Here is a 15527-nt window from a genome sequence, read left to right as displayed (position 1 = left end):
TGAGTGGGCCACAAAGGATCAGTCAGCCAGGATTATTATTAATGTACAATGGAACATGTGGTATTTAGTTAGGTCTGAGGGGTGGAGAGTTTATTTTTGTTTGTTTCGCTGCATGTTAAAACACTGACCACAAAAAGGTGCAAAGCTTCATACTGCTCTGTTGTCATAGAAAAGAACCACAACATGAAAACCCTCCACTCAGCCAACCAATCACAATTTGTTTATCGTTTAGTAGAAGTCTGCCTGCATATGATATTTGACATCAGTGTCAAAGAGCTTTGTCACTGTCAACTTCGTTCCACCATCAGACATGGCAACGCTGCATCTGATTTTAGCTGCTCTGCTAGGTAAACTTGAGGTATTTTTATTGAAATTTGGTATGAATTATAATCATTCTTAGGTAGTTATTTATTGTGTGTATTCTTTTGAATGAGTTGTCTTCTTTTACTGTGGAGTTACCAAAGTGTGTATGATGCGGTTCATTTTATTGCTTATTGTTTTCATGTTCCAGGTGTCATTTACATCAGTCAGGATGGGGTCTCTGGATTCGAAGTGGAGTTGACAGTCAGACCAGGAGACAACATCACTCTCTACTGTGACTGCAGAAAGCCACCTGGAGTTCCCATAGTGTGGTTCAGAAACTGCTCTCATAAAAACCAACCTACTCTTGAAATTAATGAACAAAATCCCCCTTCTAATTTAAAGTATAACAAATCTAGTGAATCCTCTGATCTTCTGATAGAGAATGTAACTGATTCTGACCTTGGTCTCTACTACTGTGGAACCAAGCATTGGTTTGTGGAGAAAAAAGTTGAAACATCCTACAAATATGGCAACGTCACCACAAGGATTTCATTCAGTGAGTATTGTGCTATACGCTTCCTTTCAAGTATTCATTCATATGTACTATCAGGTGCAGAGGTGTAACTAATTTCAGAAAGAATAGTAGACTAGTCAATTTATGGTTGCAGACAAGACCACATGTCCATAAGAGTGTTTATAAAAATGTTATATTTTAAAATGAATTCTGTATTCCCAATATGATTGACACAGGGTAATTACAATAGGCCTACAAATAGTGACTCTAAACCTGGTACGAGACTGGGACACTGAGAAACCCTTTGCCTTTTCTGAAGAGTGGAGACCTGTGGTGGATTTGGGTCTGAACAATCTAGAACAGTTTTTTATTTGCATTTTATGGCAGATTATGCATTTTACTCACTAGAAATTGATATAGTATATTTACCATGTTACAACTTTTCAACAACAACTTTTGGAATAATACCCAACTGACCACTTATGTTAAAAGTAGGGTAAGTGATTTACTTTGAATTTGATTAAAATAAGTGTTAAATAGCTCTATATTCTGATAGTACTCTATTACTATAGAGTGTCTCTCCAGCTCTTTATTAAACAGAAAATGCATTTTCAGTACTCTCTCCTGATTGGCTTAAAATATGTCACCTACCTGAAAATGTACTATATTCTGTTTACTAAAGAGCTGGAGAGACCCCTGTGACCGAAAAAATGCTCTGTAGCAATGAACACTATCAGAATATAGTACTTTAACCTTTTTAACAAAAAAAAATATATATATACCAAAAAATATCACTTACCCGACCTTTAAGTGGTCAGATGGGTAGGTCGTGTATATTTTCAGCAATCAATTGATTGTGTGCGGGTTTGGATCAATAGAATTATAGTATACTTTGTTTCTATTTATCGGTATCACACTGAAACATTTTTCAAGGTTTTAAAGAAAAAAAATACCATGACAATGTTTTTATATTAATCTTTTCATATCAATTATGTGGGGGCCCACTTGTAATATCATCACGGCCCACAGGTTGGGCATCGCTGCATGGACTAGTTTGTAGTAGAAATGTACTGTAGCCTACTAACACCACGTGTCATTATTCATCCATTATGAACAGATCATTCTCTTAACCTTGGTGACCGCGTCTGCAACTGTGACAGCAGTGTGAGCAGCAACAGCAGTGGCAACAGTAACGCCAGTAACAGCAGTGACAGTGACTGTGGTATGAGCTGGCTCCTGTTGGTTCTCTCCAGAGCGATGAATCTTCTCCTGCTGCCCTGTGTCTACTATATAGGAACCGTCTGTGGTGGTAGGTCAACATCTGTGGTGGAAAGTAACATCAACATCAAGTACAGTATAGTATATATACTCAAGTACTGTACTGAAGATCAGTTTTGAGGTGCTTTTATTTGACTTGAGTATTTCCATTCTTCAATACTTTATATATTTCACTTTTTACAGTCTCACACGCACACACACACACACACACACACACACACACACACACACACACACACACACACACACACACACACACACACACACACACACACACACACACACACACACACACACACACACACACACACACAAATACACACACAAATACATACACAAATACGCACACATAAACTAGCCCTGCTTCAAGTGATAGACAGCTGAGAGGGAGACAGTTTAGGAGAGACACACACACATTATAGATTTAAGGTGAAACTTTAAATAAGAATAGAGATAGAAAAAACTGTGCTGCCTCCTGCTGTTTCTTATAATAATCAGTTTATTGGCTAATTATAATATTCATATGAGGCATTTGACTTGGTTTATAATAATTACTCTCTCTCTCTCTCTCTCTCTCTCTCTCTCTCTCTCTCTCTCTCTCTCTCTCTCTCTCTCTCTCTCTCTCTCTCTCTCTCTCTCTCTGTCTGTTTCTAACAAACAAAACAGCTGATAAAATGAGTATTGTGAATGCGATCAGTATGATAAAAACTTGCTTGCATGAATAATATTGATATGGTTTATATTTCAGTCAAATAGATTGGCCTGTTCTCTCATTTGTCTTAATGTTGTAACCAGGGTACAACCGTAACAAGAGAGAAGCACTTCAGAGGAGAACCAACTGAACTTGAGTGATCAACTGTGACCAGACAATCTCTGGCTGTTTTGTCTTTGTCACTGACATTTGAGTATTCATTCGGCTTTATAATTGGCATTCTAAGTTAATGGATACAGAATCCATCGTGAAAAAATAACTAAATACATTTACTCAAGTACTATACTTTTTTACTGTACTTGAGTATTTCCATTTTCTTTTCTTTTTTTATAATTTTTATCCCACGATTTTGTAACCCTTTTTACACCCGGTGCCAATTTGCTAAGTGATCCTGGGCACTACACCCCCCCCACCAGCCTAGGGAGGCCGGGGCCGAGCTCATGCCTCCTTCAATGCATGAGAGCCAACTGACCTTCTTGTCACCCGACAGGGGAGAGTTTCCCTGGTTGGACGTAGCGCGTGGAAGGAACACGTTATTCCAACCAGTTCCCTTCCCCTCCATCAGGCGCCCCGGCTGACCAGGGGGAGGCCGAGTATCCCCCTATTTCCATTTTCAATACTTTAATCCTAGTTCTACTCCACTGCATCTCAGAGGCAGCTATTGTAATTTTTACTCCACTGCAATAATAGGCTCTATTCACAGCAGCCATATTATGAAGACATTCACAGGTGTTACCAATGATACTAATGAAGGCTCTGTTCCATTCTGGTCAAACAGAGTCAGGGTGCTGATATTGTGCATGTTTGCTCACTGGAAACACTCTGTTACACCAGTGGGTCTACAGTTGGGGTCCAGGGACCCTCATGGGCTTCCAAATGGCCCCTTACAGGTGTGTAACTCTAAGAGTGTACAAAGTGTACCATTTGTACACTCTCAGAGTTATGGGGGTCGTGGAAACCACTGTGCTACACTAAATGGAACAGAGCAGGGGTGCACATAACTTTTTAGGTCTGGTACGCAGAAGAGCACCTGGACATGTTACTTGGTGCGCATGGCGCCCGTCCCGTGTTGTCAACGGGGGGGGGGGGGGGGGGGGGGGTGGGGGGTTCAGCACGGTGCCCACCGGACAGTTTTGTCAACGGGGGGGGGGGAGAAAAAAAGAAGCTCTGCTTCTAAATTCCGCCGATTTTCGCCGTTTTTTTTTCTCACGCTGTTAGATAAAGCCCCCAAGGTTGGTGCCCTGTGCTGCTGCGCTGATTTTATCCGCCAGATTGGGACGTTCACGGCATATTTTGCACCATTACGGTGCGTTCATCATCGGTGACGAGTGCCTCTAACAGCCGCTGCTGGCTGCGTGCACGCAGCGAGGCAATGCGAGGCCATGCGAGGCGACGCGAGTCATATCTCTACCCCTCCGCCTAATGGCTGTACATGGGGCCGACGGGTGCTTTAGAGTGATTGTGTGAGTGTGGCTTCAGGAAGTAAATTCCTAGCCTCGATCTCCAGGCTTTTATTTTTTAGTTTTGCTAAAAAATAAAAGCTTGGAAATTCCTGTCCCAGCTGTTGGTGCGCAAAAGCGCCTCGCGTCGCCTGATGTGGTGCGCATTTTTTATTTTGGGTGCGCATGCGCACCTGCGCACCAGTTATGTGCACCCCTGGAACAGAGCCTTCATTAGTATGATTGGTAACACCTGGGAAGGAAGTGATGATATGGCTGCTGTGCATAGAGCCTATTCGACATTAACATTTAACACTTGTGATCACATACTTTTAACTGAACACGCGTCATTTATCACAACCACAAGATGGTATGGATTATATACTTATAGCTTGATGGCCTAATTTTAACTGAATGTCTGTCATTTATAACAAAGACAACATGTCACATCACTTTTATATGTTTTTTAACATGTAATATACGGTATGCTCCTGACCTCTAGTGGAACTTTGTGTGTGTGTGTGTGTGTGTGTGTGTGTGTGTGTGTGTGTGTGTGTGTGTGTGTGTGTGTGTGTGTGTGCGTGTGCGTGTGCGTGCGTGCGTGCGTGCGTGTGTGTGTGTTTTCACCTGCTCAATATGGTAATGAGCCTATAAGGTCTTGTTTCCTATAGTCTTATTTGTTCCTTACTAAAGTTTAGTCACCCTGATGAAGGCTGTCTGCCGCAATGTGTGGGTGCATCTTTAACTTTCTTGGAATGAATTAGCCAATACAATAAAGGATTTTTAATTGGTCGCTCTCCTTATTTTGTTACTTGACCTTTACAACGGTGTCTAGCGCTGATATGTTGATTAATTATCATAATTCAAAAAAAAAAAAAAAATCTAGGCCTGCTTGCACATCTGCGCCCCATGGGGTGTGTTTTCCATTTGGCCTTTGGTGGAGTGAAAACAACGGTTTTATAGGCTTCATATCTTTTTATCCTTTTATTCTCTGTATTTTCCTATTAAAGTTGTTTTGTTTTGCTTGTGTTCCACTTAGTTTAGCCTTGTAAAGCGACTTTGAGTACTCAGAAAAGCGCTATATAAATCCCAGGTATTATTACGGGGCCAGGCTTCCAGCATGGACCCGTATTGTTATTCGCATTATTATGGGGCCAGGCTTCCAGCATGGACCCATATTGTTATTCGCATTATTCCATTTCTTCTTCTTTAGGTTTCGAGAGCCTGTAAGGCTTCGAACCCTATTACATTCCTTGGCTTTCATTATTATTATTATTCTTCCGCCGGTTTTGCCAGTTCTGGCCTAACCGCCTGGTCACTTCTTATGAAATTCGGCAATATGGTAGAGGGCTATGCCAAACGGCGAAAACCCGAAACTCACAACCATTGGCCAAAGGGTGGCGCTGTAGCACTCAATTGAACATGCCAACTTTGAACAGGTACAGCTCATGCCCTGTTCGACCTACAGCCATGAAACTTCGATACACACATGCGTCTCCTCATGCCTAACAACTTTCGCTGTTTGACTTTTGACCTCTGACCTTTAGATCTCCCACCATTTCGAATTCTATGAAAAGCAGTAAAAAGCAGTAAAAAGCCTACTCCTCCTGGGATTTATGAGCAATCTGTACGAAACTGTATACACATGAACTTTGGACCAATGCCGACAAACGTAACTTAGCGGATTTTCCATAAGTGAAAACGTTAAGCTTTTATAAGCCAATGAAAATTGCAGCTTTTTTTAAATTATTCATCTGCCCCTAACACATACATGCAGACTCACATTTGTTTGACACTTTGCAATATTGTAGAGGGTCCTTCCAAGTATCACTGAAACCAATCTTACTCCAATTGGTCAAAGGGGGGCGCTATAGCAATTTTTTGAAAATGCAAACTTTAAACAGGCAAAAGTCATGCCTCGTTTGGCCGACAGCCGTTAAACCTGCTTACACATGTGCCTTGACTCATGAGGAACACATGTATCACTTTGACCAGTAAGCTCTGCCCTTAGATTGTCTGCAATTTTGAGCAGTTTGAAAAACATTTAAATCCAGGATTTCTGAGCAATTTGCATGAAACTGTGTCAAATACATGTTTGAGGCCCTTTTTCACAGGTTCAGGTGTGTTGGTTCAATAGCTTGATCGCTTAATCATCTGCCTTGAAACCATAGGGTAGCCGGTTCGAATCCCACCTCAGGTAGTCTTAATTATAATTGCATTGCACACAACATGACTATATCAATGAATACATGTGCAATTGTTAAAGATGACGAGAAATGAATACTTGAAAGTAGTTATTTTCAATGTATGATGTACTTCATTCGCGCTTTTGTTTTGTTTTGTTGGATTCTCCCTTTTCACTGTCTAAGGCTGTGTATTGGATAGCTCCACCAGTAGAGTGTGAGTCTCATGTGCCAAAGGTCCCTGGTTCGAATCCCACTTATTACAGTTCACATTTAAATTGCATTGTACAAAACATGACCCTGTTAATTCAGACATGTGCAATGTTTAGACAATAACACGAAATGCTTTTGAGAGTAGTTTTTTTTTATGTATGACATACTTTCTTGTGAAAATAGACGATCTACAATCTCACACCTTTTTAGATAGCAACGCGTTGTGAGCTTGTAGATCGACTATTTTCCACTAGTTTCCATTCCGAAATATATTGAGCAGTTTGAAAAACATTTAAACCAAGGATTTCTGAGCAATTTGCGTGAAAGTGTGTCATGTGTGTAAACTCCCTTTTCACTAGTACAGGTCTGTTGGCCCAATGGCTTAATCATCTGCCTTGAAACCACAGGGTTCCTGGTTCGAATCCCACGTCATGTAGAATTCATTATAATTGCATTGCACACAACATGACTGTATCAATGAATACATGTGCAATTGTTAACCAGTAAACTCCGCCCTTAGATTGTCTGCAATTTTGAGCAGTTTGAAAAACATTTAAATCCACTATTTCTGAGCAATTTGCGTGAAAGTGTGTCATGTGTGTGAACTCCCTTTTCATCAGTACGGGTCTGTTGGCCCAATGGCTTAATCATCTGCCTTGATACCAGAGGGTCGCCGGTTCAAATCTCACCTCATGCAGACCTCAACTCAATTGCATTGCACACAACATGACTGTATCAATGAATGACCAATGCCGACAGACGTGAGCAAGCAGATTTTCCATAAGTGAAAACGTTAAGCTTTTTATAAGCCAATGAAAATTGCAGTTTTATGACAATTATTCATCTGCCCCTAAAACATACATGCAGACTCGCATTTGTTTGACACTTTGCAATATTGTAGAAGGTCATTCCAAGTATCACTGAAACCAATCTTACTCCAATTGGTCAAAGGGGGGCGCTATAGCAATTTTTTGAAAATGCAAACTTTAAACAGGCAAAAGTCATGCCTCGTTTGGCCGACAGCCGTTAAACCTGCTTACACATGTGCCTTGACTCATGAGGAACACATGTATCACTTTGACCAGTAAGCTCTGCCCTTAGATTGTCTGCAATTTTGAGCAGTTTGAAAAACATTTAAATCCAGGATTTCTGAGCAATTTGCGTGAAAGTGTGTCATGTGTTTGAACTCCTTTTTCACTAGTTCAGGTGTGTAAGTTCAATAGCTTGATAGCTTAATCATCTGCCTTGAAACCACAAGGTTGCTGGTTCGAATCCCACCTCAGGTAGACTTCATTATAATTGCATTGCACACAACATGACTGTATCAATGAGGAACATATCTATCACTTTGACCAGTAAGCTCCGCCCTTAGATTGTCTGCAATTTTGAGCAGTTTGAAAAACATTTAAATCCAGCATTTCTGAGCAATTTGCGTGAAAGTGTGTCATGTGTGTGAACTCCTTTTTCATCAGTTCGGGTCTGTTGGCCCAATGGCTTAATCATCTGCCTTGATACCACAGGGTCGCTGGTTCAAATCTCACCTCATGCAGACCTCAACTCAATTGCATTGCACACAACATGACTGTATCAATGCATGTGCAATTGTTAAAGATAACGAGAAATGCATACTTGAAAGTAGTTAATTTCAATGTATGACGTAATTCATTTGCCCTTTTGTTTTGTGTTGTTGGATTCTCCTTTCTCACTATCTGATGCTGTCGATTCAATAGCTCCACCAGTAGAGTGTGAGAGTGTCAACAGACACCATCAGGGAGGCCATATCTCTAGCTCAATGAGAAGAGAGGCAGCCTGTGAATCCATAGGTCGCTGGTTCGATCCCTGTCCCCAACAATGCGTTGAGGTGATCATCATTTGGAATTCCCCCTATTCCCATGGATTGGATCCACCCCTCTCACTCATCACCAATCACACATGCACAGTACAATTTTTAGGTACTTTTACTTTACTACTCTACTCTACTGCAATTACAGCAGATGACAGCTTTAGTTACTTGTTACTTTGCAGATGTAATTATTAATACAACACCTACAGTAACCACATACAGCCGATCTACAATGTGACTCGTTATGAGCTTGTATGTATATAATAAGCAACCCATGCTGTATGATAACTTACCACATATGAAATCCAATTCTGTCTATCCAATGGCTCAGTCTGTACTGTGGCCATAGCTGAGTGGTTAGTGAGCCCACCTAGGGAGCCAGAGGCCCTGGTTGCCCCAGGTACGATTCCAGGCCAGGCCAGCAAATGTGTCGATGAAATGAAATTTGTCCCTGAGCAAGACTCTTAACCCCTAATTGCTCACAGGCCCTCATTGGAAACAAGACCGCAAGGACTTTCATGAACGGACCTGGAATTATCCTTATCCTTTACACTGTCTACCCACAAGTCTATAGGTCCCTGGTTCAAACCTCAATTTAACCGGTCCAAATATAATTTACTGAACAAAAATCATGACTTTGTTAATTAATGCATGTTCACTTCTTCTCTCTCGCTCTCTCTCTTACTGCCTCTCTTTCTCACTGCCTCTCTCTCTCTCTCCCTCTCTCTCTCTCTCTCTCTCTCTCTTTCTTTTCTCTCTCTCTCTCTCTCTCTCTCTCTCTCTCTCTCTCTCTCTCTCTCTCTCTCTCTCTCTCTCTCTCTCTCTCTCTCTCTCTCTCTCTCTCTCTCTCTCTCTCTCACCTTCTCTCTCCCTCTCCCTCTCCCTCTCCCTCTCTCTCTCTGTCACTGTCTGTCTGTCTGCCAGTCTGCCACTCTGTCACTGTCTGTCTGTCTGCCAGTCTGCCACTCTGTCACTGTCTGTCTGTCTGTCTGTCTGCCAGTCTGCCAGTCAGCCACTCTGTCACTCTGTCACAGTCTGTCTGTCTGCCAGTCTGCCACTCTGTCACTGTCTGTCTGTCTGCCAGTCTGCCACTCTGTCACTGTCTGTCTGTCTGCCAGTCTGCCACTCTGTCACTGTCTGTCTGTCTGCCAGTCTGCCACAGTCTGTCTGTCTGCCAGTCTGCCACTCTGTCACTGTCTGTCTGTCTGCCAGTCTGCCACTCTGCCACTCTGTCACAGTCTGTCTGTTTGTCTGTCTGCCACTCTGTCACAGTCTGCCAGTCTGCCAGTCTGTCACAGTCTGCCAGTCTGCCACTCTGTCACTCTCTGTCTGTCTGCCAGTCTGCCAGTCTGCCACAGTCTGTCTGTCTGCCAGTCTGCCAGTCTGCCACAGTCTGTCACAGTCTGCCAGTCTGCCAGTCTGCCACTCTGTCACAGTCTGCCAGTCTGCCACTCTGTCAAAGTCTGCCAGTCTGCCAGTCTGCCACTCTGTCACAGTCTGCCAGTCTGCCATTATTCTCGAAACCGCTCATTGCTGCTTGCAGCTATATTCTTCTTCTTCTTCTTCTGCCGTTTTTGCCAGTTCTGGCTGAACCGTGCAGTCGCTTTTTATGAAACTCGGCCATATGGTAGATGGTCATGAAAAACAATCAAAAAATAAATCTCACAATCTTTCGTCAAAAGGTGGCGCTATAACACTCAGTTGAAAATGACAACTTTGAACAGGTACAACTCATGCCCTGTTTCACCTACAGCCATGAAACTTCGATGCACATATGCGTCTCCTCATGCTGAACAACTTTCACACTCTGACTTTTGACCTCTGACCTTTAGATCTCCCACCATTTTGAATTATATGAAAAACAGTTAAAACCTATCTCCTCCTGGGATTTTTGAGTAATCTGCACGAAACTTTTTACACATGAACTTTGGACCTATACCAAAAAACGTTTGCAAAATATCTTCCATAAGTGAAAAAATGAAGCTTTAATGAGCCAATGAATATTGCAGTTTTATGACAATTATTCATCTGCCCCTAACACATACATGCAGACTTACCGTTCTTTGAAACTTTGCAGAAATGTAAAGGGCCATTCCAAATATCACTGAAACCAATCTTACTCCAATTGGTCAAACGGGGGCGCTATAGCAATTTTTTGAAAATTGAAACTTTAAACAGGCAAAAGTCATGCCTCGTTTGGCCGACAGCCATTAGACCTGCTTACACATGTGCCTTGACTAATGAGGAACACATCTATCACGTTGACCAGTAAGCACCGCCCTTAGATTGTCCGCAATCTTGAGCAGTTTGAAAAACACTTAAACCCAGGATTTTTCAGCTATTTGCGTGAAACTGTATGATCTGTGTGATCTCCTTTTTCACAGGTTCTTGTCTGTTGGTGGCTTCTCGCTTAAATGTGTGCCCCACAACCTGAAGGTCACCAGTTCAAGCCTCACTTGGTGCAGACTTCATTCAAGTTGCATTTCACACAACATGACTATCAATGAATACATCTGCAATTGTTAAAGATAACATGAAATACTTAATTGAGTGTTTTTTACATACAGCTGATCTACAATCTCACAACTTTTCAGATAGCAATGAGAGTATGTTTTTTCAATGTATAACATACTTCATTGTGAAAATAGCCAATGTACAATCTGACAACTTTTAATGGTTTGTGAGCTTGTGGATCGGCTACTTTCACTAATTTTGGTTCTGAGGAGATGTACAATTTCTTCATTGGTAAATGGTTTGTGAACGAGTGATCTTAGTGTTAGTGAAACAGGGGCTTGGGTCATGACAGAAGGCAAGAGTTTGTGATCCTCCACAGACAATATCAGCCTGGACAAAGATATAGCACTATAGGTAGTGTTGCAGCTACCTAAGAGTGCTTCATGACCGTAAGGTTGCCGGTTCAAGCCTCACTTGATGCAGACTCATTTAAGTTGAAATGCAAAAAACATGACTCAATCTATTCCGTTTCCATGGCGCTCTCTCTCTCTCTTCAATCTATTCCATTTCCATGTCTTTCTCTTCAATCTATTCCGTTTCCATGTCTTTCTCTCTGTCTCTTCAATCTATGCCATTTGTCTCTCTCTATGTCTCTTCAATCTATTCCGTATCTATCTATCTATCTATCTCTCTCTCTCTCTCTCTCTCTCTCTCTCTCTCTCTCTCTCTCTCTCTCTCTCTCTCTCTCTCTCTCTCTCTCTCTCTCTCTCTCTCTCTCTCTCTCTCTCTCTCTCTCTCTCTCTCTCTCTCTCTCTCTCTCTCTGTCTCTCTCTCTCTCTCTCTCTGAGGGGTGGCCATAGCTGAGTGGTTAGTGAGTCCGCCTAAGGAGCCAGAGACTCTGGTTGCCCGGGGTACGATTCCAGGCCAGGTCAGCAAATGTGTCGATGAAATGAAATTTGTCCCTGAGCAAGACTCTTAACCCCTAATTGCTCACAGGCACTCATTGGAAACAAGACCGCAAGGACTTTCATGAACTGACCTGTTAAAGGAATTATCATTTCTCTTTCTCTCTCCTGGCCCCATATTATCGCTGCTTGCAGCTATATTTCCATTTCTTCTTCTTCTTCTTCTTCTGCCGTTTTTGCCAGTTCTGGCTGAACCGTGCATAGGCTTTTTATGAAACTCGGCCATATGATAGATGGTCATGAAAAACGATCAAAAAATAAATCTCACAATCTTTCGTCAAAAGGTGGCGCTATAGCACTCAGTTGAAAATGCCAACTTTGAACAGGTACAACTCATGCCCTGTTTTACCTACAGCCATAAAACTTCAATACACACATGCGTCTCCTCATGATGAACAACTTTCACGCTTTGACTTTTGACCTCTGACCCTTAGATCTCCCACCATTTCGAATTATATGAAAAACAGTTAAAACCTATCTCCTCCTGGGATTTTTGAGTAATCTGCACGAAACTTTTTACACATGAACTTTGGACCTATACCAAAAAACGTTTGCAAAATATCTTCCATAAGTGAAAAAATGAAGCTTTAATGAGCCAATGAATATTGCAGTTTTATGACAATTATTCATCTGCCCCTAACACATACATGCAGACTTACCATTCTTTGAAACTTTGCAGAAATGTAAAGGGCCATTCCAAATATCACTGAAACCAATCTTACTCCAATTGGTCAAACGGGGGCGCTATAGCAATTTTTTGAAAATTGAAACTTTAAACAGGCAAAAGTCATGCCTCGTTTGGCCGACAGCCATTAGACCTGCTTACACATGTGCCTTGACTAATGAGGAACACATCTATCACGTTGACCAGTAAGCACCGCCCTTAGATTGTCCGCAATCTTGAGCAGTTTGAAAAACACTTAAACCCAGGATTTTTCAGCTATTTGCGTGAAACTGTATGATCAGCGTGATCTCTTTTTTCAGAGGTTTGTCTGTTGGTCCAATAGCGTCCCGCTTAAGTGTATGTCTCACAACCTCAAGGTCACAGGTTCAAGCCTCACTTGGTGCAGACTTCATCTAAGTTGCATTTCACACAACATGACTATCAATGAATACATTTGCAATTGTTAAAGATAACATGAAATACTTAATTGAGTGTTTTTTACATATTACATTGTGAAAATAGCTGATCTACAATCTCACAACTTTTCAGATAGCAATGAGAGTATTTTTTTTTTCAATGTATAACATACTTCATTGTGAAAATAGCCGATGTACAATCTGACAACTTTTAATGGTTTGTGAGCTTGTAGATCGGCTACTTTCACTAGTTTTGGTTCTGAGGAGATTTACAATTTCTTCAATGGTAAATGGTTTGTGAACGAGTGATCTTAGTGTTAGTGAAACAGGGGCTTGGGTCATGACAGAAGGCAAGAGTTTGTGATCCTCAACAGACAATATCAGCCTGGACAAAGCTATAGCACTATAGGTGGTGTTGCAGCTACCTAAGAGTGCCTCACGACCGCAAGGTTGCCGGTTCAAGCCTCACTTGATGCAGACTCATTTAAGTTGAATTGCAAAAAACATGACTCAATCTATTCCGTTTCCATGGCTCTCTCTCTCTCTCTCTTCAATCTATTCCGTTTCTATCTTCAATCTATTCCGTTTTCATGTCTCTCTCTCTTCAATCTATTCCGTTTCTATCTATCTATCTATCTATCTCTCTCTCTCTCTCTCTCTCTCTCTCTCTCTCTCTCTCTCTCTCTCTCTCTCTCTCTCTCTCTCTCTCTCTCTCTCTCTCTCTCTCTCTCTCTCTCTCTCTCTCTCTCTCTCTCTCTCTCTCTCTCTCTCTCTCTCAGAGGGTCGGCCATAGCTGAGTGGTTAGTGAGCCCGCCTAGGGAGCCAGAGGCTCTGGTTGCCCCAGGTACGATTCCAGGCCAGGTCAGCAAATGTGTCAATGAAATTTGTCCCTGAGCAAGACTCTTAACCCCTAATTGCTCACAGGCCCTCATTGGAAATAAGACCGCAAGGACTTTCATGAACTGACCTGTTAAAGGAATTTTCTTTCTCTCTCCTGGCCCCGTATTATCGCTGCTTGCAGCTATATTTATTATTATTATTGGGATCAATTTGGACCAATAGCATTTCTTTAGCCCACAAAGGTATTAATCCAATCATTATAGCCTACTCTAAAACATGTTTTAATCTTAATTTAATCATAGATATTCTTCATTCTATATAGCTTTTTTTTTTTTTTACTTTGTTCTAATTTAAAACATGTTTCGTGTTTTACATTTAAAACAATCGTGGTCTATATTAGGCTATCAGCTGTGTAGACTTCAACACAGACTAACAGTACATTGCATGTCTATTATACAGTAATTATTTAAGCTACAGTGATTTTGAGATTGTATGTTAGCAAAGTGTAATTTATTTCTCACTGATTTCAACATTCATATCAGGCAAGAATACAGTAGGCCTACAGTTTAATAGATTTGAATGAATACAACATAAATAAGCATTTATAATACAGAATACATATGACAACAATTAATACAAAAATAGTGCTGGATTATGTGACCAAATATTACTTTTTTTTATTTTTATCATATACCTCGATATATAGGCCTATGCTGTTTTCACAAAATAGTTATGCAATAAGTAGCCTAGTCATCATCAGTAATACCTATAGGCCTAATGCCGTGTTCACACCGGAAATACGCCAAGTGAAAAAAAGCTTTAATTTTCAATGTTATCTCTATGCAAATTGGCGTTTATACGCTTTTCATGAGCGTATAAACGCCTAAACGTAAAGGCGTGCTTTATTTCTCCCCAGACCCGAGCTTTGACGCTTTTATTTTTGAAGCCTAGAAACTGTTGGCGTTATTAAGCGCAATTCTAGCCAATCAGAGCACAGCAGGACCTGAGTAGGCGTGGACTACCTCGCTCAGCCAAAAAATAATGTCAGCTCGCTGCTCGCAGCCTGCTCGCAGCAGGCGCAGCAGACAGTTTTCCGAAAGAAAAATCTATTTTTTAAAATAAAGGCTGTATATGTAATATTAATGGTGAGTTGGCAAGAACATTGCATAGATATGGTCGGAAATAAAAGGATATGTGACCAACAAGTCGTGAAAGCAGTTAAAACTGGTTATGTTCCGTGAGGCAGGCCACTCGCTCTACCAGCTCACCCCGGGGAAAGGAGCGCCCTGCTCGGGGCGGACAGGTCACACGGTCCGCTGTGCACAGCCCGGTTTCCCGCTCGGTTTTCACCGGGCGGAGCGGGGTAGATGAAAACTGGAGGCCGAATTGGACTACATACACCCACACAAAACGAATATTAAAGTTACTACATACTATCATGAATTAATAATAACCTTTATCACCGAGACACCGACAAAACACAACAGATCACTTGACCTGCACTGCTCTGCACTCGGCGAGCGAGTGGAAATCTCCCGGGGAGACACTGTGTGTGTGTGTGTGTGTGTGTGTGTGTGTGTGTGTGTGTGTGTGTGTGTGTGTGTGTGTGCCAGTCAGCTCGGCCTGGGGAGACGACCTGCCACGGTCCCTATATATATATATTAATATCGCTCCAGTATAGCGATATATCTCTCGATTATATA

Source organism: Gymnoscopelus microlampas (genome assembly GCF_963454915.1).
Source record: "Gymnoscopelus microlampas genome assembly, chromosome: 14".
Taxonomy (NCBI): Eukaryota; Metazoa; Chordata; class Actinopteri; order Myctophiformes; family Myctophidae; genus Gymnoscopelus; species Gymnoscopelus microlampas.
This window is presented reverse-complemented; position numbering follows the sequence as displayed.